General features: G+C 37.0%; 1 protein-coding gene across 4 annotated transcripts in view; it reads left to right on the top strand.

The window, feature by feature from the left end:
- Positions 1-24,746, top strand: part of plxnb3 (plexin B3) — a 68,200-nt gene that overhangs the window by 7,128 nt on the left and 36,326 nt on the right. For 2 of the 4 annotated variants that reach the window (XM_058784480.1, XM_058784478.1), the window contains exon 1: positions 21,758-22,512. The exons of the other annotated variants lie outside the window; for them this stretch is intronic. The gene's annotated coding sequence lies outside the window, so the exon portion shown is untranslated. Of the gene's footprint in view, positions 1-21,757; positions 22,513-24,746 lie in introns of those variants that run through there. 4 annotated transcript variants of the gene reach the window in all.

Below are 24,746 nucleotides of genomic sequence, written 5' to 3'. Positions count from 1 at the left end.
CGTTAAAAAAATATTAACGCGTAAAAAATTTATTAATCGCATGCGTTACCGTTGACACCCCTAAAATATATACTAATTTTATTAAATATAATATATGTTAGTAAACTATATTAAATATATAATATAAAAAAGTATAGATCAATTGCATGTATAGATACAATCTAAAGCTCCATTGTTGCTCTGAGATGTCATTGATAATCATATTCAAACCTGGCAAGTTTACAAATATGAGTGAGAACCAGTAAATCTTTTTTTTTTCTCCTTCTGTCTATGGCAGAGGTCGACACAAAGCGCCTTTTGTCATTTTTCACTGTGCCAAATCAAACCCCTTAAAACAATTATTATATGCACAATTCCCTTTTCAAATCATTGTTTGCAGTAATGTCCCCTCATTTTCACAAAGTATTGCTCTGAGAGCAAAAAGCACCATAACAGCAGACCAAACTGCATCATTGCATTGAGCATGAGTGCAACCGCACAGCATGACCCGCTGAAAGTGCACATTGATCCACGCTGCACATGCAGTCGAAACTCTTCTGCGCCGCACTATCACTTGGTTTCGCAAATAAGCCAATCTTCTCTGTGATGTCCAGAGAGTTTTGTAGTGGTTAACTTCCCATGCAGCTGGTAACTAGGCCCAGATGAAATCAGCAGTAATTTTGGTGGTAAATGTGCAATGGTGCATGGTAAAGTGTGTTAAATTGAGAAAAGATTTCTGCACTTTTGTTGGTAGCTGAATGCATTATCAGATTAGCCGAAATGTTTAATAAACAAACATGCAAGAGTTGGGGAAGGTATGCAATTTGCATATTTTTCATGTGGACTCCTATCCAAATAAAACATTCATCATCATTGCATATCCTCGTGTATGTTGTGAATTTCACATGTTTGAATATCAGCATGAATCAGAACTGCGACGTACATGACTTACACTTTCAGTCTGTTCCTTACACCAAGTTTCATGTATAACTTTAACAGATTTAGTATATAGAAAATTAGTCATATGAACTACTTTTATGGTAGTTTTAGGAGCTTGACAAGTCACTATACACTTTTATTATATGTAGCAGCCTGGGCTTTCTCCAATAGAGTGACACTCAAAAGTTTTGGGTTGGTAAGAATTTTTTAAATAAGAAGCCTTTTATGCGTTTATTTGCTAAAAATACAGTAAAAACTGTTATATTGTGACATATTATTAACAATTAAATGAAGTATTTTCTATTTTAACATGTTGTAAAATGTAATTTATTCCTGTGATGCAAAGCTGAATTTTCAGTATCATTACTCCAGTCTTCAGTGTCACATGATCCTTCTAACATGTTGATTTACTGCTCTGTAGTTATGAAAACGGTCGCGTTGTTGAGTATTTCGTTGGAAACCTTGATACTTTTATTTTTCAGGATTCTTTGATGAATAGAATGTTCAAAAGAACATTTATTTCTTGAACATCACTTTTGATCAATTTAATGCATCCTTGCTGAATAAATGTATCACTTTCTTTCAAAATGGTAGTGGAAGTACTTTTGTGTCCCATTGTGTTTTAGGTTACATAAGGGTGAACAGACAACAGATAACATCCTCTCTATCCCCTTAAATCTGTTTCTTCGCAAAACACATTCATTTGATGGGAATTCGACAACAAACAAAACCCCTGTGAACAAGTCGGCACTCGACGGCTCATGAATTTCAGATGAAGATCCTCTGAATCATATTTACAGACCCCTCTCTGATAACACCGCGTCGGGTCATTGTGGCGGCTCTCGAGTCTTAGTTTGTTTTGCCACCAGTTTTTGTGATGTCATAATGGGTCATTTGCTATTTTCACGGATCAACTGTGCGCCGATCAAAGCGCGCTGTATGTGTGTGTCGGTGTGTTTGAGGTGTGGCAGTGCGGTGGGAGTGTCTTTCAGAGGCAAAGGGACACCCGGATTTTCTCCCTGAGAGATTAAGGCAGAGGCCGGGCCTCCTCGCTGGGTGCAGACAGATTAGGAAGCTCCCGGCTCAGACACGGATCGCGTCAAGTGTGGTGACAGAGTGTGTACTTGTGTGTGTGTTTGCGGGAAGGGCTCTTGATCACGTCAACCGCTGTGTTACTTTCCCAATTGCCTGTCATCATGCACCCAGCACAATCGCAGAACTTCTGTCGAGGATGTGCTGAAGGTGCCATTAAAAATGCATGACTTTTTTTGATATCCCGTGCATTTTCCCAACAGGGTTTCCGGGAGGGCACCTCTTCCTTTCCAAACAATAGCAAAATCTCCATATAAGCTGTAATTAATTTTTTTGTTCTAGAATCAGGAATCTCTATTTCTTTGAAGCACAGCAGCTACGCTATTCTTTTCTTTATTATTATGTAAAAAGAATACAGATTCTTTTTTTATAAATTATTTGTAGTTTTTATAAGGTTTATAGCATGGAGGAAGTGGAAAGAACAACTGAATGAATAAATAAAAAATCAATCTGTTAATACTGAAATTAATTTTCTTATTTAGGATTTATTCATATTTTTATATGATTTGTTTCATGGAGAAATTTTTAAAAATAACAAATATAAAAATAAGTAAGTTAATATATACACTGTAAATATTTACGTTTATATTTTGAACAAAAGTGAGGTAATGATTAAACAAAGAAATTATATAAAATACATAGATATAAATGATCAATTAATAAATTCTTTTTAAAAAATTATTTACGATTTATTAATCATTTTTAAGAGGTATTCAAGGTGGTTAAAAAGAAACATAATACATTTTTTTAAATGTATTTTGAACAAAAAGGAGGAAATCAATCAATCTGTTCATGCATGAAAGTAAACCACTAAAATGTACAAATATTGGTAAACAAAGTTGTAGATGCACTGCATTCACATTTTGCAGGAAAATAACTCTCTATTCTCCATTATCCATACAAACACTATTTTACACAACATTCACAATAGTAATGTAATTATGATGAATACCAGTTTGTCTTTGTTTGAGTAGGGCACTAGTTTTATTTAGGTTCTATTCATAACAAACAGCTTTGTGTTTTTGTTTTTATGCTTTATACATAAGAAACAGTCGCGTTGACCCATGGCTGCTTTGTCCTAAATCCCTCATGCATCTGAGGATGGCAGATACCACACCGTTTGAGGATTTAGTCAGAAATAATCTAGCGCGCATTTAAGCAAAAACGAGGTACTTATCCCCCCTGATGGGCTTCTGGATCGTCGCTGTTTCCTGACTGTCGCCAAAATAGCTGCGATGCGGTTACAGTAGAAGTCGGCGGAGGCGTTCGGCTCTTCTCTTTCTCTCCGTCTCTCTGTGTGCTTTTGAAATATGGCAGCGCTCTTCACATGAAAAGAGCTCTTCAAACTTAAACCGCTTTAAATGCTCTCCAGTCCTGCTGTAACATCACATTACCGACTGCGGCTCTTTATTTACTCTCATTGACTCACCAAAGGCACACCGACAGCTAACTGAGTTTCTTGGTTTTGCAGTGGGGGGGCTTTTGCTCCCTTCAGGTCCTCCTGAGGAGTTTCTGCATGGGAGTAATTACGACATGATGGGTGTTCGAGTGGTTTTAGTTGGAACAAAGTGAATGTGTTGGGCGAGTTCATATTTCACGCTCTCTTTCATGCTTCCTGAAAAAGGCAATATGCTTTTGTGGCCTAAATCGAAGAGCACGGGATATGTTTTAGGAGTTGAAATTATGCTTTTATCTTTTTTGTGGTGCCCCAAAGAATCATGGGAAATGTAGTTTGGTCACACGTCATAAACTGGCTAAAATAATAGCATGTAATATTATGTTCTGATTAGAGGTTTACAGGGTAGATGAAAAGAGAAAACGACAACAGAAACAAATAGTAAATAAGCTAATAAATAAATAAACAATCAGTTAAAGCACTAGGTTACCTAAAAATGTAAATTTGCTGAAAATGTACCCTCAGGCCATCCGAAATGAGTCGAGTTTAACATTACACAGGGGCGTGGGAAGTGGGGGTGCTGAGGGTGCTGCAGCACCCCCTGTTTTTTTCTGTGGGCAACTATTTAATTGTTGGGAATATAAAAAAAAGTGCAAATAGCCATGTTGTTGGCAGAGGCCATTTACACTAAGTCCACCCACAAACGTATGATTGGGATAGTCAAATTTGCAAAAGACGGTTGTCAATCATCAGATTCAGTGGCGCAGATGATATAGCGTGTGCTGCCGTTCTTTTGACACGATCGACCGGGGTTCGAATCTGCCTTTTGGCGAACTTTTTTTTCTCCCTTTTTAAATTTCAAATCGCATCAGAAAAGCATTTATTTTTTTAGAAAAATGAAGGAAATAATCAAAAAGTTGAACATAAAGTATCGGGTAGGGTTAGGGTAGGTGTAGGGAGAGCTTTTGTCCCAATAAGGTGGCATCCATTTAATAATTTGAAATAAAATTAAAAAAATTGCACTCAATAAGTTATTGCATACTATTTTATAATGTATTACAATGCAGAGGTGCAGATAATTGCCACTATTTACAATGAGTAATGTTTTTCTCTAATGTTTTTCGCCACAATTAATCATACCCTTTTATTCAATATTCAACATCACAATAATCCACATCACTCCATCAATTACACATCTTAAGCCAAAATCTGCGTGTTTGTAAGAAACAAATCCATCAAGACATTTTTAACTTCAAACTGTTGCTTCTGGCTAAAATACGAGTCCTACGGTGGCTGAGAGAGCTCAACGTGCTGAAAATTGAAAAAACACCTGCAAATTAAGAAAACCACTTCGTCAATTTTACAACACGCGTGCTGCAAATGCTCACAACACAACCAAACAAAGAAACGCGCTGCAAATAAAATTCTTTATTTGGTTGTGTTGTGAGCATTTGCAGCGCGTTTCTTTATTCTCATCTCATCTTTCAGTTTCAGATGAGATCTCGGCAGTGTCTCAACCTGTGCTCAGACTTACCAAGATACTAAAGTCTGTAATCAAAAGTCAGAGATCTCAATATAAACTCAAACATTTCACACCAAATACCTGCTATCCACATTGATTTTATAGCTCTATACTCATATATATGTCAATCGTGTCATACAAGATGTCTATATTCAATTCTCCAAACAGATTTAATGAGATGCATCTGAGATCAAATTCCTAATATTCAAAGTCAAAAGACCCCATGTTCCACTGACATCAACCAGGCTGTGTGGCTTACAGGTTAATGTTAATCAATAGCCATATAGATGTTTATATATGGTTTCAGGCTACTGTCATTCTCCTCAAAAGTAGGTGCAGAATGGGATGGTACATTTAGGAGAGCCGTCTGACCCCCACTTTTCACTGTCCAATCAATTCCTGATGGGTAGAATCATAAAAATGTCACATTTATGAAATGCTGTTTCACATGACTTTAGCTAAGAAGTCACTGAAGCCTCTTGAGTTATATAAGGTCATCTCAGAGCAATTAAAAAGCCCTTTGGGTGGTGATTCAATCTGATTTGCATACTTATACTAACACACAACATGCTGTATACTGTCTGTTTCTCTTTCTTCCCACCCCATGTTATTATCTGATGGTAAGGCAGGGCTTTTCCACTCTGAATGTTTAACAAAGCTCCGTCTCCCATAACGGCACAGCAGTCTAATCCCAGAGCTGTTTTTATCACACAGAAATGCATTCGAATCCACACGCCCATAATCTCCGTCTCTCCCACACTCGTTTAGCCACCGTTTATGGACACGGACTCTGGCGAATAGATTTCGCAGCTGTTTTGAAGTGTTTTTATTTGTTTGGGTTACAGCAGCCACATGAACGCTTACAATGAAACCGCTGTGTAAAACGGGAAAGGTCGGCGGCTGGGTGTGTGTGTGTGTGTGTGTGCCACGCAGAACTCTGTCCTTCATCGTGCTCTCTCTCTCTCTCTCTGTATGTCTGTCTTTTGTTTGTCTCCCGGTCTCTTCCTCTCTGGGCCTCTGAGTTGTTTTCCTGCAATTGTCTGCTCCTGTTTTCCCTCCGTTCTGTCTGTGTCTCACTCGCTCACTCGTTCTCTCTCTCCATCCTGCTTTCGAGCGTGCGGTTAGGGCTGTTTGTCTTTGAGGTGTGAAATGCAATTTGGCTTGTTAACTACAAAACGAGGGTCAAGAGGTCACATGGTTGCAAAACCAATTTGCCTTTTGTGTTTCTGTCTATAAAGTTCAAGTGAACCCCTTTAACAACTCACTCAACAGTTCTATTGTACAGCCTAGTGAGCTGCCCTGCTGTCTGCTGCCCACGTAGGGAGCATCCTAACACGAATGGAATGTCATAAGTGACTTCTTTGGCTCGGAAAGTCTGAGTTGCCAACTTCCTTTTTTGGGAAGTGCAATTAAATGACACTTTAAATGCAGTGTAGTTGATTTGGTTCAAAAACATTTTTGTTATGCTGGTTGAAAGGATTGTATTAAATTGATCAAATGTGACAGTAAAGACTAATTTTTTTAACAATATATTTTAAATAAAAATTAAGCAGCACAACGGTTTTCAACATTGATAATAATAATAAATTTTTCTTGAGCAGCAAATCAGTATATTAGAATGATTTCTGAAGGATCATGTGACACTGAAGACTGGAGTAATGATGCTGAAAATACAGCTTTGTATCACAGGAATAAATTGCATTTTAAAATATATTTGAATAAACAATTATTTTAAATTGTAATAATATTTCTGTTTTTACTGTATTTTTTTATTAAATAAATGCAGCCTTGGAGAGCATAATATCCCATAAATGTTGCAGTTTTGTTTTTCATCTACAGTAAAAACAAGTTATATTGACATTTTGAATGTGCTTTAAGAAAGCAAATGTGATCTAAAACGTCTCCCAAACTTAATAAAAAATCAGACATTTTTGTAAATACAATGTAACTGTTCTTTAAAGTTGCACTTTGCTACTAATAATTTTTGGTGCTTCAAATCCATAAACTGCACATTGTTTAATTTTTTTTTTTCTTTTCAATTCTAAGTTTCCAGAAGGTTTTTAAAATGCTCTAATGCACTGAATAACGGCAACCAAAATGCAGTGCTGTGAAAGCAGTGTAAAAGCGTTTTGTACTTGCTGGGTCACTAGGTTTTGGAACAGAACTACCATAGTGTGTAGACAAGAGTCATTTAGATTGTAAAATAAGCACCCGTGACAGAGTTCGCTCGCTCTCTCTCTATCTCCCTGGAGATCTCCAGTCTCTCTGTGCTGATTTACTCTTCTAGCTAATAAGGAGGCGTGCCTGCGGCTGGTTGGCGAGGGAGTGTTCACTAGAGCTGTGTGTGTGCATCTGTGTTGGGTTCTGTTTACAGCAGAGGGTCTTCCCTGGCCGGTTTTGGGAGGATGTAACCCACTCTCTCTCTCTCTCTCTCTCTCTCTCTCTCCAGGCCTCTGCGCACACATCCACATCCTTCTCATGTAGCGCTTTAATGACAGTGATCTCTGCCGAGAGGGACGCCCAGACGGGATCGCTTATTCAAGCCAAAATCTGCTTCTCCACATGCCGCTATCTTTGTGAACACCCTCTTCCTTTCTCTCTCTCCACAGTTGTCCTTACTTTCTACTCTTCCCCTGTACTTCCTTTAATTCTGTTCTGCTCTCTGTTCTCCACTTCCTGTTTGTCGTGTCATATATTTATTTTTGTGCTTTCATCGACAGAGGGTGAGAATTTTTTTTTTTTTCCTGATTACAGTTACTATTTTATGTAATTTTATATCATATACACAGAAACACAATAATAAAATCTTAAACTTAAAGTTACAAAGCTTAAACCAAAACTTAAAAAAAATCTATATACAAGCAAAATCTGCGCTGAAACTGTTACTCAGTTACATTTTTATTAATATTTTAAAGGCATGATGTGACAATGCGATACGTGCGACAAACATCTTCCCAAATTCATAATGAGAATCATTTATAAATCTGTTGGCAACAAAAAGAAGCACTGAGATCTTCCTGCGGGTTTCTACCAAAATAAAAGCTGAGAAAAAGCAACAACTCCATCAACATTCATAAAGGTTAGTATTGTAATTTTACTGTTGTTCTGTAGAATAAAATAAAGTAAGACCATAATAATGAAAATAATAATTACACTACAACAGCTCTATTAATACATTTATTATATTCACACATAGTGGTCAAATTGGGATCTGTAATATATTCTAATGTTTTAAAAGACGTCTCTTCTGCTCAGCAAGGCTGCATTTATTTGTACAGTAAAAAATAAACGCCTGATTCAAGAAGGGGGTCTCAAAAATGGCCAAAAAAAATTATTTTACTAACTTATTCATTTTAAGTTAAATTGTGCTTTGTTGGTATGATGTCTGCTAGAATGTTACAAAATGTTCAGTGTTAAGTAAATATTTTTAAATTGTTGTTTTTTAATTTTATTTTTTATTTGAGAAGCAGGAAAAAAAACAGTAAAAAGCACATTTTGGCTATTTAATTTATGCAATTATTTAAAAAAAATTTCATTTTTGTTCGGCTTCGGCCAAGAATTTTCATTTCGGTGCATCCCTAATACAAAAAAATAAACTATCTATCTATATCTAGTTTTGAGCCTGCACAATTAAATGTGACCATTAAAAAAAAAAAAATTAGTCCAAGAATTTCTTTTTTTTTTTTTTTTAATTGTTTTAAAATTGGTGACCTCAGAAATAAAACCATTGTTCCACCCGAACTTTTTGTACCTGAACAATGTGGGCTTAATTTTTTCTGCTCCCACTGTTCTAGAGTCAGCTTTTCCTTTCTGACCAGTAAGTAATTATGGGCTGGATTTGAGAAGAAGAAACTGATCCTAGTGCAGCGATTATGGGCAGTGTTTTCCCAGCCCAGCGATCTGACTTCCCTATTAGTATATGTTCAAATATGATGCCATCATCTTACACACACATTCATTCTCCTGTCCTTCAGCCCTCTTCTGTCCATCGTTTCTCTCATTTACTCTCTGCATGTCTCTAAGCTTCCCCCTCTCTCGCTCTCTATGCCTGTTTTTCTCTTCTCTTCGCTTCGCGCTCTCTCTCGTTCCCCTTTGACACTGTGTGGGAGTGAGATTTGCAGGGTAGATTATAGAGTGTGTAATAGTGTGTGTCAGAGGCAGGGCTGCCACTGTAATTGGTGCCTTTACTCCACAGCTGTCTGAGCCCAGCAGCATCTGTTTCACTGATCACGCACATACATGCGACTTGTCGAGCGGGTAAACCCGCCAGAGCATCTATAGCGTGCTTTGGGTTATTGATTTTTCTTAAGTGGAAGAATCTCAGCTATGTGTGCCACTGAAGTCCTAAGGATGGACAGCATCTCTGGCATGCCATCAACTACTACAGTAAACAATTTTGGCCTCCTTTTGAAAAAAAAAAATAAACACGGAAACTTGTTTACAGTAATGCACTTGCAAAGCAGGCATGCATAGAGCACTATGTCTACATTATCAGTTTCTATAAGCTTTTCCCCACATTTGTTGAACTCAAACATACCGTACAATTCGACAGAAAAACTTAGCAAATGTTTGGTAACACTTTGGTTAAGTAACACTATTAACTATTTGCTTATTAGCATGCTGTGTATAAGTACTTATAAAGCACATATTAATGCCTTATTCTGCATGATCATATTCTAGATCCATTAGCCCAGCACCTAAACATAACAACTACTACAACAACCACCTTACTTACTATCAATATGCAGCCTTTGGAGTTTGAGGAAAAACTCTTGTGATCTCTAATCTAAAGTGTTAACATTTTTTTTCTTGCAGTACATATCTTTTGATCTTTCTATATGGAAATTATTTATCCTGTTTTCTTGTTCACTGTTTTGTCAGTATCTCATTTTAAATATTTTTTATACATTTGTTTATTTTCCTATTTTTTTGTACCTGATTTTGCCCCATTATTGACATGGTAAATAGCTTTAGATAGTGACATGGCACAATTATTAGAGTCCAAACACCAATAGGTAGATAAGTAGGTGATACAATTGCTGTGTTTCTTTGCAAATTTGTTGTGTTTTTACCACAAAGTCACCAGTCTTGAATGTGATAGTATAAATTAAGGAAGTTAGCTTAGAAAAATGCATGAAATTACCAGAAGAAACCACTGACTTCAAAAAGTAAATCAGGAAGTATGAGCCATTCAAACTAATTAAAAAAAGATTAGACCTAAAATGATTTCTTATGTGGACAATGTTATCGTTATGGCCCTCATCTGTCATTCACTTCGAGATAAATGGCTGATATCTTTGGTGTTATCAAATGCTGTTAGTCCATCGAGCATCAGAAATTCATGAAATTTGGCATGTTTTCTCAGAATGTCCTGTTTCCCTTGTGTGCCAAGTTTTGTAAAGATTAGACCTTGTGCTCAAAAGATATAGGCCAATTTATCATTTTGACCCCTATGTGCTAAACAGTTAAATTAATCAAAAGGGTGAACTTTTTTTAGAATGACTCTCAAATCTCCTTTCACACTTCCACATATTTACACTGGCATGTATGTCACAGGACACATGAGAACCAATGGCGGTGTTGATGTCAAACGGGGTGCTATGCATTTTAACTCCTCAAGTTTAAATGTGTGCATGGATTTTTAAGCCACAAAGGGGATTTTCAGCAATTAATGACTTTATATTTTGGACAGTTCCTCATACAGAGCTATCATATGACTTAAGAGAACTTGAAATAAGTTGTTTGTACTACATTTGGATTGCTTTTTTGGCCTTTTTGGAGCTTGACAGCCCCTGCGTTCTGTCATTGTATGGAAAAGAGCAGCATCAATCAAGAAAATGATACAGCTTTGGATATTTCGCAGTTCATTCATTTGTTTTGTTAACTAAAGTATTAATGTGTTCCGAACAGCTTCACATTTCTGCTTTTCACACTGAGGAACAAGACAAAAGTATTTTCAGCGGTTGACAGAATAAGCCACAGATGCTGCTGATAGAGCTTAAATAGTGTTTATCCTCAAATATTGCTCAAAAACAGTGGATGATGGATAAATTGGTTATTTGGATATTCTACAAAAGCATTATATTGTGTGCACACACATCCTTTGAAATCAAAACGTTTCGCTGCTGAATGCAAATGTGACCAGACATCTGCTGGAAGTAGTTGTGCATAAACGAATGTCTCTTTTTCTTCTTGATCACCTCACGTTGAGATGAGTGATTGCTTATTCTTCCCCACTATAAAGCCCAAAAATTGTCTTCTGCTCCCATTTTGCAGTTCTGATACGATTGCGTTCCAATGTGTTTCTCTATAATTGAATCTCTTTTGATTTATGATGATGCTGCCAGGGTCTCATGGCGCACTGTAGGTTGTGGTAATAAAAGGTTTTTTTTTTTTTTTAGAGATGGGGATTGTGGTGCAATAACAGCCGTTTCCAAGTAATTGAGAGTTTTCATGGATCAAATATGTTCTCTTGTTCCACTGCCATGTTGTTTGCCTTCGTTGTCAAACCTGTTTTGCCACGTTGATGGGGTTGAGGTGAGCTGTCAGCCGCAGTGACTCACCCACCCCCCCGTCATTCTTTCACTGTGTATGTTGCCTCGGGCGTTTGGATACTGTACTGAGGGTCGCAGTAAACATTACAGGGTTTCAGATTCCTTTTTGGATTGAGAGGGGATTGGGGACGGGCCACAACTTCTACAGCAAGATAACGGCATTAGATTGTGTGGGTCTGCCCTTCAGGGCTACATCTGCAGAAGTTGAGCTCAAGTGAGCACTAGCATGGCAATGTCATTGTTTTGGGTAAAGAGAGACACTGATAACCAGCATGGAAAAAGACAGAACCGAACTCATTAGTGGTGCACTCAATTTTTTTTTTTGTTCAGAAATAAATAAGCTACACAATTATTTTTATCAAGATTTAATTTCACTAAAAGTCAAGTGCAAATTGTGTCAAGCAGCTTTACATCAGCTTGAGTATTTAGACGGGGAAATAGTGTGTCGAAATAGTGTCATTCTCCTCTGGCCAGACAAAATCAGCAGTTTAAATCTAGGCTAAAGCAGAGTCAGATTGTGCACTCATCTGGATCCTGTGGTCTTGTCCTGATGGCCGTCTGGGTCTTCACTGGGGATCAGGCTCTGGGGCTCATCTAGTTGTCCTGGTCTCTGCTGACTTTCAGGGCTGTAGAGGTCAACTCTAGGTGCTGATCCACCATCTGATCTGGATACAGTCTGGATCTGGGTGGCTACGGTGACCTCGGAATAAGAAAGAAACAGACTAATATTAGCGTAGATGCCATTCTTCTAACGATGTAACAAGTACATCGGGTGTTTTGGGAAGTGTTCCCAGTTCCGTTTGACCTAATTAATGCTGAAAGTCATTTGTGTACCTCTTCATTATTAATTTTTGTTGCGTTACCTGAAACTGGGCAGTGGATTTCCAGTTCCCAGCATGCTTTGCAAGGGACTGGATTGGGAGTGTAAATTTAAGTGTTGTTTTATGTGTTTCTGAGAAGGATGAAGAAAGAGGAAAATTGTTAGTGTTTAATGTAGTATTTAGATGAGTTTCTGATTCCTTTCTAGTTGTTTTGTGTTACTGTTATGGTGAGATATATATCACCATAACAGTAACACAAAAACAACTAGAAAGGAATCAGAAACTCATCTAAATCTCTATATATATATATATAAAATCAATCAGCATATCACCATAAAAGCCACATACATTGGGGCCAGTAAGATTATTATTATTTTTTTTTTTTCAAAGAAATTCATATTTTTATTGGATGAACTGTATTAAATTGATCATAATTGACATTTATGATGTTACAAAAGATTTCTTTCAAATAAATGCTGTTTAAAAAATTAATTCATCACAGAATTTTAATTGTCACAGTTTCCACAAAAATATCAAAACGGCTGTTTTCAACCCTGATAATAAAAAGAAATGTTTTCTGGACACCAAATCAGTATTTATATTACTTTTATCAAAATCATTGCAAACCCAACGTTTTTTAACTTTGTCAATGTTTTTAGTTATATCAGCTCAATTATTTTGAGTAGAATCCAGTATATTCAAATGTTTTTGAGTAAATGTAAACAATTGTTCAGTGTTCAATGTTAAGTTGCAGTATATTGTGGTTCTCATTGTGGTGAAGAGTGGAGCCTTGTGCTCAGGTTGTGGGAGGATGTTGCATGCAAGTGTTTTTTTTTATTTTCTGACGAGGAGGATGAGCCGATGACCGTATACAATTTGCAGACTCAACTAGATAAGATGAATTACTGTCAGGGCCACCACTTCCTATATATAGAAAAGACCCATAGTTAGCAGAGCATGTTTTGCATGCAAATGCAACAAAAAAGTAAGAAGCTACAAGCTATTGTTGATTGCATAAAGTATTATGCATCTGTCTTCATCCCACAAACTAACCTCAAGCTCTCTACACCTCTATGACTACCACAGAAGGTCAACAGAAACTCTTAGAAATCGAACACAACTTGGCAGTAAACACTAACAGGTATTCCTACTTAAAAATGCATAAAAGAATACATTTACTCTCTCGATTCAGTTCCAATTCAGGTCTAGTTTTAGTTAATAAAAGAACAGTGATTCTCACGTTGTCAACCCCAAATTTGGCAAATTTAAGTGGGTTGCATGCAGGGCCGCATTAAGACCTCACTGGTCCCCGGGCTATGACTTACTGCAGGGCCCCCCGTCACAATAATTATATATATATATATATATATATATATATATATATATATATATATAGCTTTAATATAGGATTTTTATCCTATCAACATTTTTGATGCACTGAAATTTCATAATTCTTGTTACTAATTACAATATCACAAAAAATAATACTAGCCTAAGTAAAACCAAGCTTACTTAAGACAAGTAAACAGTCATGAATGACAAGAGAACAAAGATACATAAATCGACTTACTTGAAAAACTTAAAACACTGAATAAAAACATTATATTGTATAAAGTAAATGTACAAATAGACTGAATAGTCTTCACTGTATAAATTCAATATAGATGAATTCTTATTTTACAAAAGTGATTCAGTCAAGGACATGGAGTGATTTTCTTTCTGATGTTTGATTCACATTATTGACACAAATGGCAACAGCAGCTATATCAGGCTGCTTTTGAGGAATAGTTCACCCAAAAATGAAAATTCTGTTGTTTTTCTTAACCTGTATGAGTTTCCTTCTGCTGTTGAACGCAAAAGAATATATTGGGAACAATGCTGGTAACCAAACAGCTGCTGCATGACTTTCATATATGAAAAAAAAAGAAAGAAAGAAAAATACACTATTGGAATCAATGGGGCCCAGAAACCTTCTTGTTATGAACATTCTTCAAAATATTTTCTTTTATGTTTAGGTGAACAAAGAAATTCCTACAGGTTCAGAATAACTCGAGGCTGAGTAAATGATGACAGTATTTTAATTTTTAGGTGATCTATCCCTTTAAAATCACATCATACAACGCCAGGAACTCACATAGCCTACACTTAACATGCATGCTTTATCTTTAACTATAATGTTCATGTAAGACACAAATGACTGTTTACGAGGATACTCGCATTTTGACACATAGGCCTAACCATATTTGAACGTTTAAGCTCAAGGCGCGAAAAATAACTCCAGTTTAGGCAGGTGCTTAACGCGCCGCGCGTTTTTAGGCTGTAACGCGTGCATTTGCCAAAATCATTTCTGCCCCGTTTCTTAATGTCCCTGAACAGTTAAATTTGTTTTTAAACCACAATGTTTAAAATGAGTTTAAATGATAAACTAACATCATGACGCCCTAAACGATTGACATATTTCTACCGGAATATTTCTCAACCCAAAAGCGAATATAGGCCTATAGAGGTTGTTCAAATACAACAAGCAATATACATCCATCAATCTAATAATCAAACTAACCTAAAATCTGTGGCGACAATGACGCTGTGTTTTTATCTACTCCATGTGTCCGGTCCACTTGCTGTTCCACAACTTGCACTCCATCATCAGCTTTAGTAAAATAACCTGATAGCTGGGAATTTTACTGACTAACTCGTGTTTTTCCCTCTCTCCTTATTTTTATTTTTTTAGAATAGCCCCTCTCTCACATTTTATTTATTTAATTTTATTTTTTGAATAGTAGACATTTTTACTTTTCGAAGATTGTTCTTTGCATGACCATTTCCAGATTACGCCAGAACGAAGCGAAGAGAGGTGAGTGCGGACGCAGCGGTCACCTGATAGATAGGCTACACAGGTCGTTCAAAAGAAATATATAAAATAAATGCATTTGATTGGTAAAACAAATGCAAACGTGACGTTTCAATCTCTAATGGTACTGCACTGAATTTATGGAAAAGCTCCACTAAATAATAGCGCTAATAAGTGGGGGGCGTGGTGGGGCTTTGGCGATAGGCGCTACCAATGACCAGTCAATCTACTCCACAGCCAATCACAGGCCCCCTCCTTGCTCGGGCCCCGGGGCTTCAGCCCCGCCTAGCCCAATGGTTAATGCGGCCCTGGTTGCATGTAAAGAAATTGAATGCAAATGTCATGAAAACAGAATTGCTGCTTCAAGTCGCTTAATAAATTAAACTGAACAAGCAAAATGAAAAATCATATTTTTAAATGTATTTGATGCCTGCACAAAACAATACATTCACCAGTCTCTTGTATCTTGTTTATCGCTACACAAAAAAAGAAGAAAAAAGGTTGCTATCTTTCTAATATGCATTACTGGTAGCCAGTAGTGTTAACCTGAGGCTTATTCAGTTTTTATTTATTTATTTATTTATTTTTTGACACATCTAATTTTGTTTTGAGACGTTTGGAATCAATTCAGTTCAGTTCTCAGTTCATGCAACACGCAAGGTATTTGAGTTTTGTCTACATGCTAATTTTATTTTAAGAAAACCCATTTCTAAAATGTGAAACTGTAGTCAATTGAATCAGGTTAAGCCAAGTTATTATTGGATAATAGCATGTGCTTGCTAAGGCTAACATCATTTGTTTAAATCCCTAAAAATTGGTGCCGTTTGTCCCACACAGTTTGTGCTGCAGACATGATTGATACTTCAAATCATGCATTGCATTGAGGAAAGGTGTGCCAGTACTTTCCTAAGCAATAAAACTTAGATTTTTGCCTGGTGAACAATAAAACTGTGAAAAAAAAGAAAAAAAAATCCCATAAATCCACCCAAATCATATCTAGAGACCAGAATATCATAGAAACCTGAGGGTGGACTTGCCTAGTAACCAACCTAGCAACCACCCAGAATACCTTTTGCACATGCAATGCACACATTTTCATCAAAAAGTGTAGTTGCACGTATTCCCCTTGTTTTAATCTGGCTTTTTCAAAGCACTATTGTGTTTCATACTTCACAAAGTCGCCTAATTTATTCTTTTTTTAGTCCCATTTTCTGCTGTTTTTCTCCTACCGCTCAAATTTGCTACAACACATCAATTATTCATATATTCAATTCATAGTCAATTAACGTATCCCAACTGCTGTGACGAAGCGTTCCGAAGAGGACACTTTAATATCGCGTGTGAGGTGCAGGAAAACTTATTTCTCGTCTGCTGTAGCCCCGGGGGCTTCTGGCAATGAAACACAAACGAAACGTCCTCGGGAATCCAGCGACGACTTATTATTCCACTCAGAGCGTAGAGAGAGCTGGATATTTGGCTCGTCATGTAAAAAGGAAACTCTGCAGCAGAAAGAGGTCAGCGGTCATGTCCAGCCACAGAAGCGCCATTCAGGCCATGACGAGAGGCGTCCAACACGCGGGGAGGTCACACCGCTTCCGTTAACACACACACTGTCATCTTTATCAAGTCTCGCTTTGATATTGTAATAGGCATGCGATTTGCGCATTTAAGCGGCTTTCCGTGACTGGAACGTTCTGTGTCAGGAATGATGGAAAAAGAAGTCAAACCAGAGAGGGAGAGGGAGGAATGTGGACTGAAGTTTGGGTGCCCTTGATTGTAAGAGAGAGACTCTTTTCTGGCAGTGCCAGGCGTGCAGCAATAGAGACGGACACATGCATGCACGCTTTCTTCTGCATTCTTACTTTCACTCATTTAATCAGTTGTTCGACAGGGTTATTATCAGTAACTAAAGCTGTAAAGAACTTTTTGTTAGTCGACTAGTGGAAAGAAAACATGCAAAATAGACTAAAGTATTTAATTTATTGCATCTGTAGATTTCTATGACAATACATATCTTTAAAGGCCATTTTCTCAAAAAGGTTTTTTTTTTTTTTTTCTCCTGCACTGAGCCAAAAATCACTTCAGCAGGACTTCCATTCACCAAACTTGACAGTTTTATTCCTATATTCTGAAGGTTTTACAGAGTTTGTTTCCTTTTCTTTCATTTTCCTAATTGTATACAACATTGTATTCCTAAAAACATGTTGACAATGTATTTTTTTTTTCCTGGCTTTTGTGGTGCCAGTGTATGCAAATTAGTGCATATTTAATTAGACAATGGCTCATTTGCATATTCAAACATGACATTTGAGAAAACTTGTAATACAAAAATGTTTGTAGTTGCCTACTTTATGTAATCAATCAGCCGGGGAAATACGGTCATATCTATTAGTGCAACAGTTCTCCTTTTTGTTTAGTTTAAATTTAAGAACAAAAATAACTTGTTGCTTGTCTTTTCCACTCTGTTTCTCTCTGATGCTCTTCTTATGTGGTTTTGCTTTGCAAGTAAATGTCAGTGTTTTGTTTCTGATTCAGCCACCGGTTCTGCAAAGTGCATGAGGTGTGAACTGAACTCATTTTGAGTCATTGGCATCAACCAGGCAAACCACAAGGTTCACAAACTTGCCTACAAAGTCTTTATTTTGAGTGACAGGGTAAATGTGTGTCTGGCCAAGTCTGTGCTCTCATCCTGTCCTATTTATCTGCTGTGGCTTTCCTCTTTCTAACTTTTCTGAAACGCTGGTGTTCTTAAAAGTGTAGCATACTCAAAAATGTAAAGCACATTTGGGGGAATGAGGGAAAAACTGAAACAAATGAAATGCAGTTTTGCTGATATTTTTCTGTGGACAGGAGAAATTTGGAAGTTTCACTCCACACATAAACGGTTGCATTTCTGAAAAGGGCAAAAAAAACAAAAAAAAAACACAAAGTTGTCCATATGTCTTCGTGAATAGGGGGAAACCTTTATTCATTCATTCATTCATTCATAATTGCATTTCTGTATCTCAAACAGCATGATGCTAGCAACACCAAGGTCAAGGGTTCAGTTCAGCATGAACTTAAAATGTATACTTTGGATAAAAGCATCTGCCAAATGCATAAATGTAAATAAAATTGCCCTCCACTGCAGCTGTCTAATGTCATCGCCCTTCAGAAGATTGCAACTGGTTAACTCTCCTTTTATGAGTATTTTGAGTATTTTTATTTATTTTCTTTTACAAATAATTCTGATATTTCTGCCTGTAGTACCTCACACAAACCCACTGCATGACTTTACGAGTGGTATGATCTACTTTTATTAGGTTTTCCAGTGTTTTCTCTGGTCCTTTTTGGAGTTTGTATGATGTGCTCACTATGAAAAAGGTTAGTCATATTTTTAACACATCTGCTGTGTTAAAAATATCAGCATACGGGATCGGGCCGACATGAGGGTGAGTAAACGATGACAGAAGTTTTATTTTTAGGTAACCTAATCCTTTAATCAGAGCATAACCAGCACATTAGATCATCCGTTTCTGGGTGAACCTTGTTTGTTTGCTCTAGCCATTGGCCTCTCTTTTAACTTTAAACGCCGTCCCTAGTGTGACACGCATCCCACAGGCAGCTATCTGAATGAAATTGATTATTGCTTTCAGGCATCCCTAAGAGCTCTGCCCTCTGTTCTGGAATATTAACGCTCTGGATATGTATTGATGTCTGATCCGGTGTGGATGCGCATGTGTGCGTGTCTGGATGTGTGCGTGCTCTCTATTCACCGTCTGTCCTTGTGTGCCAGCGCGTATATTTGGACATGAAGAGCCGCTTAGAGTCCTCCTAACAAATCAGCATTGTTCTGTTGTGGGCCCAGTCCTTGGCTCCAGGAGTGTAAACAGACAACTGTTGGGCGCTGCGCTTCCTGCCAAAACTTCTTATGTGAACATACGCTCCGAGCCCATTCCTCCAAACTCGGCCCTCCGCAGTCAGAAGCGTGCCGCTATTTCTAATTCCGTGCCATTGTCATGAGAACCGTTTTATTTTAAAGCAATTGTAATTAAATGAGTGCCAATTCTCATCTTATTGCTCGCCGCATCTCCTCCTTGCTCTCCTCCCCCTCGCTTCGTTATTTCAGGGATGCGTCCATTTTTGTTCCACCTGCCAATAATGGTTTCCACCCACCGCCGCGCAGATTTCCCCCCAATTACTGCATGTCACCCTTTCACCCCACGGCCCCCTCCCTCCCTCTCAGTCCATTCATTACGCTCAGCCTGCATCAGTCTCTCTCCCTCTCGCTCTGTCTTTCTCTGGTCACTCTGTCCGTCTTCTTCCCGTCTTTGTGTGCTGGATTAATATTTTATGAGCTCCTTGATGACGGGTGTTCACTGCTGGGCAAACAGCCCCAGCTGAGCCCCCCCAGTCTCCCCGCATGCCTGCTCATCAGTAAACCCGCTGGGGAGCCCTTCTCTCTCAACTCTCTCCCCTTCACTGACTCTCTCGCTCTTTCTATCGCTTTCTTCTCCGGCTCTGACTAAATACAATGAGCCGTCATCATTTCTTTGCTGTGTCAAGGAGATTTTGTGCTTTTGTGTGAGGCAGGGTTGTTATAGTTAACAAAAACTAAAACCATAAATACAAAAAAAAACATAAAATAAACCGATTGCAATAAAATCAAATGTAAATAACTTATTTTATTTGAGCCGGTTGCCATGGCAACATTTATGTTCATTTATTTTAACTTGTGATTTAAAAAAAAAAAAACTAAAACTAATTAATAAAAACTAACTATATAGACACAAATAATTAAAAAAAAGACAGACACAAGATATAAAAAATGTAAACATTACATTTCTTTAGTTTAACTCCATGTACTAAAATAACTAAAACGGAAATTAAAAAAACAGATAGATGTCTAGATTAAAAAATAATAATAATATAAATGACAATAAAATTAGTAAAACTTTTTAAAATTGTAATGAATGCAAAAAATGTAAATGCATAAATAAATAAAAGAATATTTTATTTTATATCAGACATTTCTCATTTTTATTTAGTTTACTAAATTGACATACTGAAATAACAAACTAATTCTTAGATAAAAATGAATTAAAACTATGTAGACATTAATAAATAAAAATATACAAAATTACTAAAACGTGACAAATTTGAATTAAATCAGAAAATATAAAAATGTAAAATATTAATAAAGACTATGTAAATCAGTGATACAAAATAACACTGGTAAGTCAACTTTATTGTAATTTTAGCGCATTTCATAGCAATGGATAAAGACAAAACCCAGTTCTTTCAGGGAATTACAAAGGAAACTTTGTGCTATTTCAGATTTTCAATACACTCCATTCTGTGTGATTTATAAGCGTTTTGAAAAATGGGGACATGGGGTAATGTCCTGAAAAGTCACCTTCTCCTTGTAATACCTGTCATACCCTTGTCATTATAGAAATTTATGTCCATACACATACACACACACATGCATGCATGCATACATACATACAGTACTGCACTAAAGTTATGTAATACAAAATTATACAAGGCCTGGTTTCGAATCACAGCTGATTCTAGTTGATTTCTTCTTGATGGAAAGAAGGTGCTAAAGCAATTTGTAGAAAGGTGCATGTGTGTATGTTGCACTTATGATTTTCCCCTTGGTATTTTTAAAATGCATCCCTTTTTTAATGCACTTGCAGGTTGACACCGTGGGAAATGTCACAGCCGGGTGACATTAGACAAATGAAGCCCAGCGGATGGCGTAGAATCTATTAAAGGCGGTGTGTTTGAGAGATCTGCATTCATTTCAGTTGGTATTGTGTGAACCCGACAGTATCTGTGTCAAAACCCGGTGCAACAGAAACACACTGGTGTCAAACCCCATCTGCCCTCTCCAGCTGCGGCGTGGAGAGGCGTGTCTCTGCCTCCCCCCACAACACCCCAAATCCACCCGACATGCGGCTTTAAATGCAGCGTGCTTCAGTTCATGCCCGAATGCCAGCATTAAATATTAAGGGGAGGTACTGCAGGCTTAAGTGATGATTTTGGGTGGATTAAAAATTTTAGTTGGATTTAATTTTGACTCTACAACATGTTGCTTAAGCTAAAATAGCACAAAAATTAATTACATTTAGAATTGGTTGGCAGCCTACACTTAAAAAGAAAAAAAAAAAAAAAAAAAAAAGAAAATTCATTAAATTTTACACATTTTTTTTTAAGGTAAGTGTTTGCAATCAATTTATTTGAGCTACATTTAAATAAACCAATTTAGTTGACTAACTTTCAACACAATTTTTTTATTTAAATGTAGCTAAAATAAATTGTTTGCAACCACTTACCTTAAAATTTAGTATCTTTTTCTATATATATATATATATATATATATATATATATATATATATATATATATGAAACGGTTAGTAATGTTATGAAATATACTGATGTTTCATATATTTTCACACGCACAGACTACTAATTTTAAATATTGCTTTTAAAAGATAATTCTTAAATGGGTTTTTGTAAAAATGCATGTTCATATGCAAATGTTTTACTAAATAAATGCAGATTTGTATTATTATTTACTTATTATTCCAATTTGCATATTTTAAGATTAAATCAGAATGCCAAAAAAAAAAAAAAAGTTCTGTTTGCACTTTCTTAAAAAGTTACATTTTTATTAAAGGAGCTGTTAATGATTTCATTTCAGCCATTTTGCTAACTTCAGACAAAAGCCCTCCTGCCCTCGAATTGATTGAGGGGCACAGAGTGTTTTTGATTACATTTTCTAATTGGCTAAATATCACTCATTATTATAATCATTTCAGTGATATCTGTCAGATAATAAGGTGTCATTGTCTGTGATTACTCCTAAAAAATCAATTAGAGAACCTTTAATGAAAAGGAAAACACATTAATACGAATATCAATAAGCACAATTAAAAACTGAGGGGAAAAGTCAGTAATGTTGATACAAATAATAATTATATGTATTCATTATAAATAAGATAATAAAATAAAATGTTTTTTATTGCTTCATCAACAAAAAGGCAGTCATGTCTGAAAACTAAAATGCTAATATAAAAGAAAAATGTTTTGTCTATCTGTTCACCTGTAGTACCTCCCCTACGTAAGGTCAAGCCCCGCCTATTCCACACGCGCTTCATTGAAATTGTTTCATGACGTTCGGAAAGCCCCGCCCACTCCCCCCAGAGCTGCTCGTGCTGCTCGCTGGAGTCTGAGCCGCTTCACAACAATGTAGCACACGCATAATGGGATTTACCGGGTTCACTTTCAAACGCTTGTGTTGTCGTTTTAAAAATTAACAAGACTTTCGCTTTTGACTTCAAAGGGGATGAAACGCAGTGCCGCTGAATGAAGTGAGTAGCACAGCTTGCTGAGAAACTTTTGGGTGTTTTTGCGTTTTTGGATACTGAGCGCTGAATTTGTTCATTTGTAGATGCTTTCAGAAACACGCGGTGTTCATCTTTTGCTGTTTAAAGATTCAAATAAGTGCGTAAAAATTACTTCGTTTTTGAGGGTAATGTTTTGGGTTATGTTACATTAAGTTATTGTGAATGTCACTGGAGAAGTTCTTTTGATTTTTGGGTTGGTTAAATTAAGTAATGTGATTAGTAATAATGTATTGTTTTCATTTACCTGACAGGAATCTCATTTAGTATTTCATAACTTACCATCAGAGCACTGAACATAATGCATCTTTGTGTTCTGCTCGTTGGTCAGTATGTTCTGTTTATATTTTATAACCTTTCAGAAGGTTGCCTGCAGACTGGGACAGACCTCTGAGAGTATTCATTGATTTTTGCTCTTGCATTCTATTTCAAGCTCTAACAAGCTTCACTTTGATAGAAAAGAAAAAAGAAACATGAAAAGCAAAATGGTTTTCATTATTTAAAAAAAAATTTTTTTTAAGTGTCTGCTATTGAAATGTAGTTTGCAAACATTTTTAGACTAACTTACATTTTGTTTTTTAATGCTTTTCATTTTTTTTAAAAATCCTTTTCATTCAGCTCTGTTAATAAAACTTTAATGGGACTGATTTAGTCTATCACTGTAGATAAATAACATCACACGAATGTCAATGAGTCTGAAATAACATTATCAGACAGCTGCGTTGACATCCTATTCTCAGGACTCCAATTAGTCCAAGGTGACTAGTCAAAGACCTCAAATGCCACACTAACCTGTTGTGGAGTGGATCTAATGTATTCAGGCTTAATTGGAAGATAACTAGATGTTTAATCACACATTTACTCAGTGGTTTTCCAGCCTCTGTATCAGCAGCTTGCGGTTATTGTACTATTCCTCCGGGAGGTGTGGCGTGCCACTCTAGGAGTCGCGTTTGGGATTGTGTCTTTTCAGCGAGCCGTACCAAGTTTCATGAAACCCGAACATCTCTTTTCACCCTCTCTTTCTTTTTTCACGCGCTCCCCCCGTTGTTATGACTCCATTGTCTCCTTTCTAAACGCCTCCTCCCTTTTAGTCCCTGAGGAGTGGTGGGTTTTCACCTTGCGTTCAGCATATGGGGGGCGTAATTTGCTGCTCGTGTTGACATTCTTTTATTGTTTCGTGCACCCGGCACCCACAAACAAGTTTTTCCTCCCTTTAGTCTCTAATTTGAAATTGCACTCCTGCGAATTTGCATTTTCTTTCCCTCTTCAAAGACGGCCCTTATCTTGTAAAATGTTTGGCTTGTAAACGCTTTAGGGAACCTTCATTCAAAGTCATTATTATGCTCCCTGAGCTGGGCAGACAAAACATACAGCTGTGTTTTTTTTTGTTGTTGTTTTCAGCCTCTAAAACAGCTATTAAATAGGGTGTGTAATGTATGAAGTAGCCCATGAATTTAGTGGCAGCTCCCTTCCTGTCGGTTTCACTGGAGTGAGCGTGTTTATCTGCCCCCATCAAATAATTAATGTTGCATTTTTATGCACGCAGATGCTTGTCAAGGTGGTGATGAAAGCAGTGTGGGCCGCTCACAAAGTGAGAGTCTGCCGGTGTGAAAATGAGAGCCGAGGGTGAAACCTAATAATCATCATCATACGGTTGATGGTTCCAGAACTGTTTTTAAAATTCACAGAGAGTAGACGCACTTCTCACACTCATCCAGCTTATGAATATAGATGTGCACCTTTCTAACCTGCCAGAACTGTTGAATTCAATCAGCGTAAAATTGAAATGGCACTTTTTTAAAAAAAGGTTTACTGTGATTACCTGTAGGTTGCATTCAAAAGAGCCACTCCGTGTCATTTTCCTGCGGATTCACAGAGTTCGTCTGTGATAAAAGCTTGCTTGAGCATCATTATATCTCCCATTGTGGCCATTACGGCTCATTACCATCAAAATAAGATGTCATCATATTTGTTTGTTCAGAGAGGTGATAATTACAGGGAGCCTTAGATGATTGGTTGCCTAACTCAGTTCGACCGCAACCGTGTTTTCTCCAGCAAAAATTCCTGCAGGACTTAAACAGCACCGCTAACCTCTTGCTCTCCTTGCCGAAACGCCCTGATGATATCAGATATCTAGCAGCGTGCGTGAAATATGCGCGAAATATTCATGAGCTCAGTTGGAGAGTATAAAGCAGCGATGA

The sequence above is a fragment of the Onychostoma macrolepis genome, chromosome 08, assembly GCF_012432095.1.
Source record: "Onychostoma macrolepis isolate SWU-2019 chromosome 08, ASM1243209v1, whole genome shotgun sequence".
In the NCBI taxonomy this organism is placed as follows: Eukaryota; Metazoa; Chordata; class Actinopteri; order Cypriniformes; family Cyprinidae; genus Onychostoma; species Onychostoma macrolepis.
The sequence above is the reverse complement of the archived record's forward strand: the minus strand, read 5'-3'. Positions and strand labels throughout refer to the sequence as shown.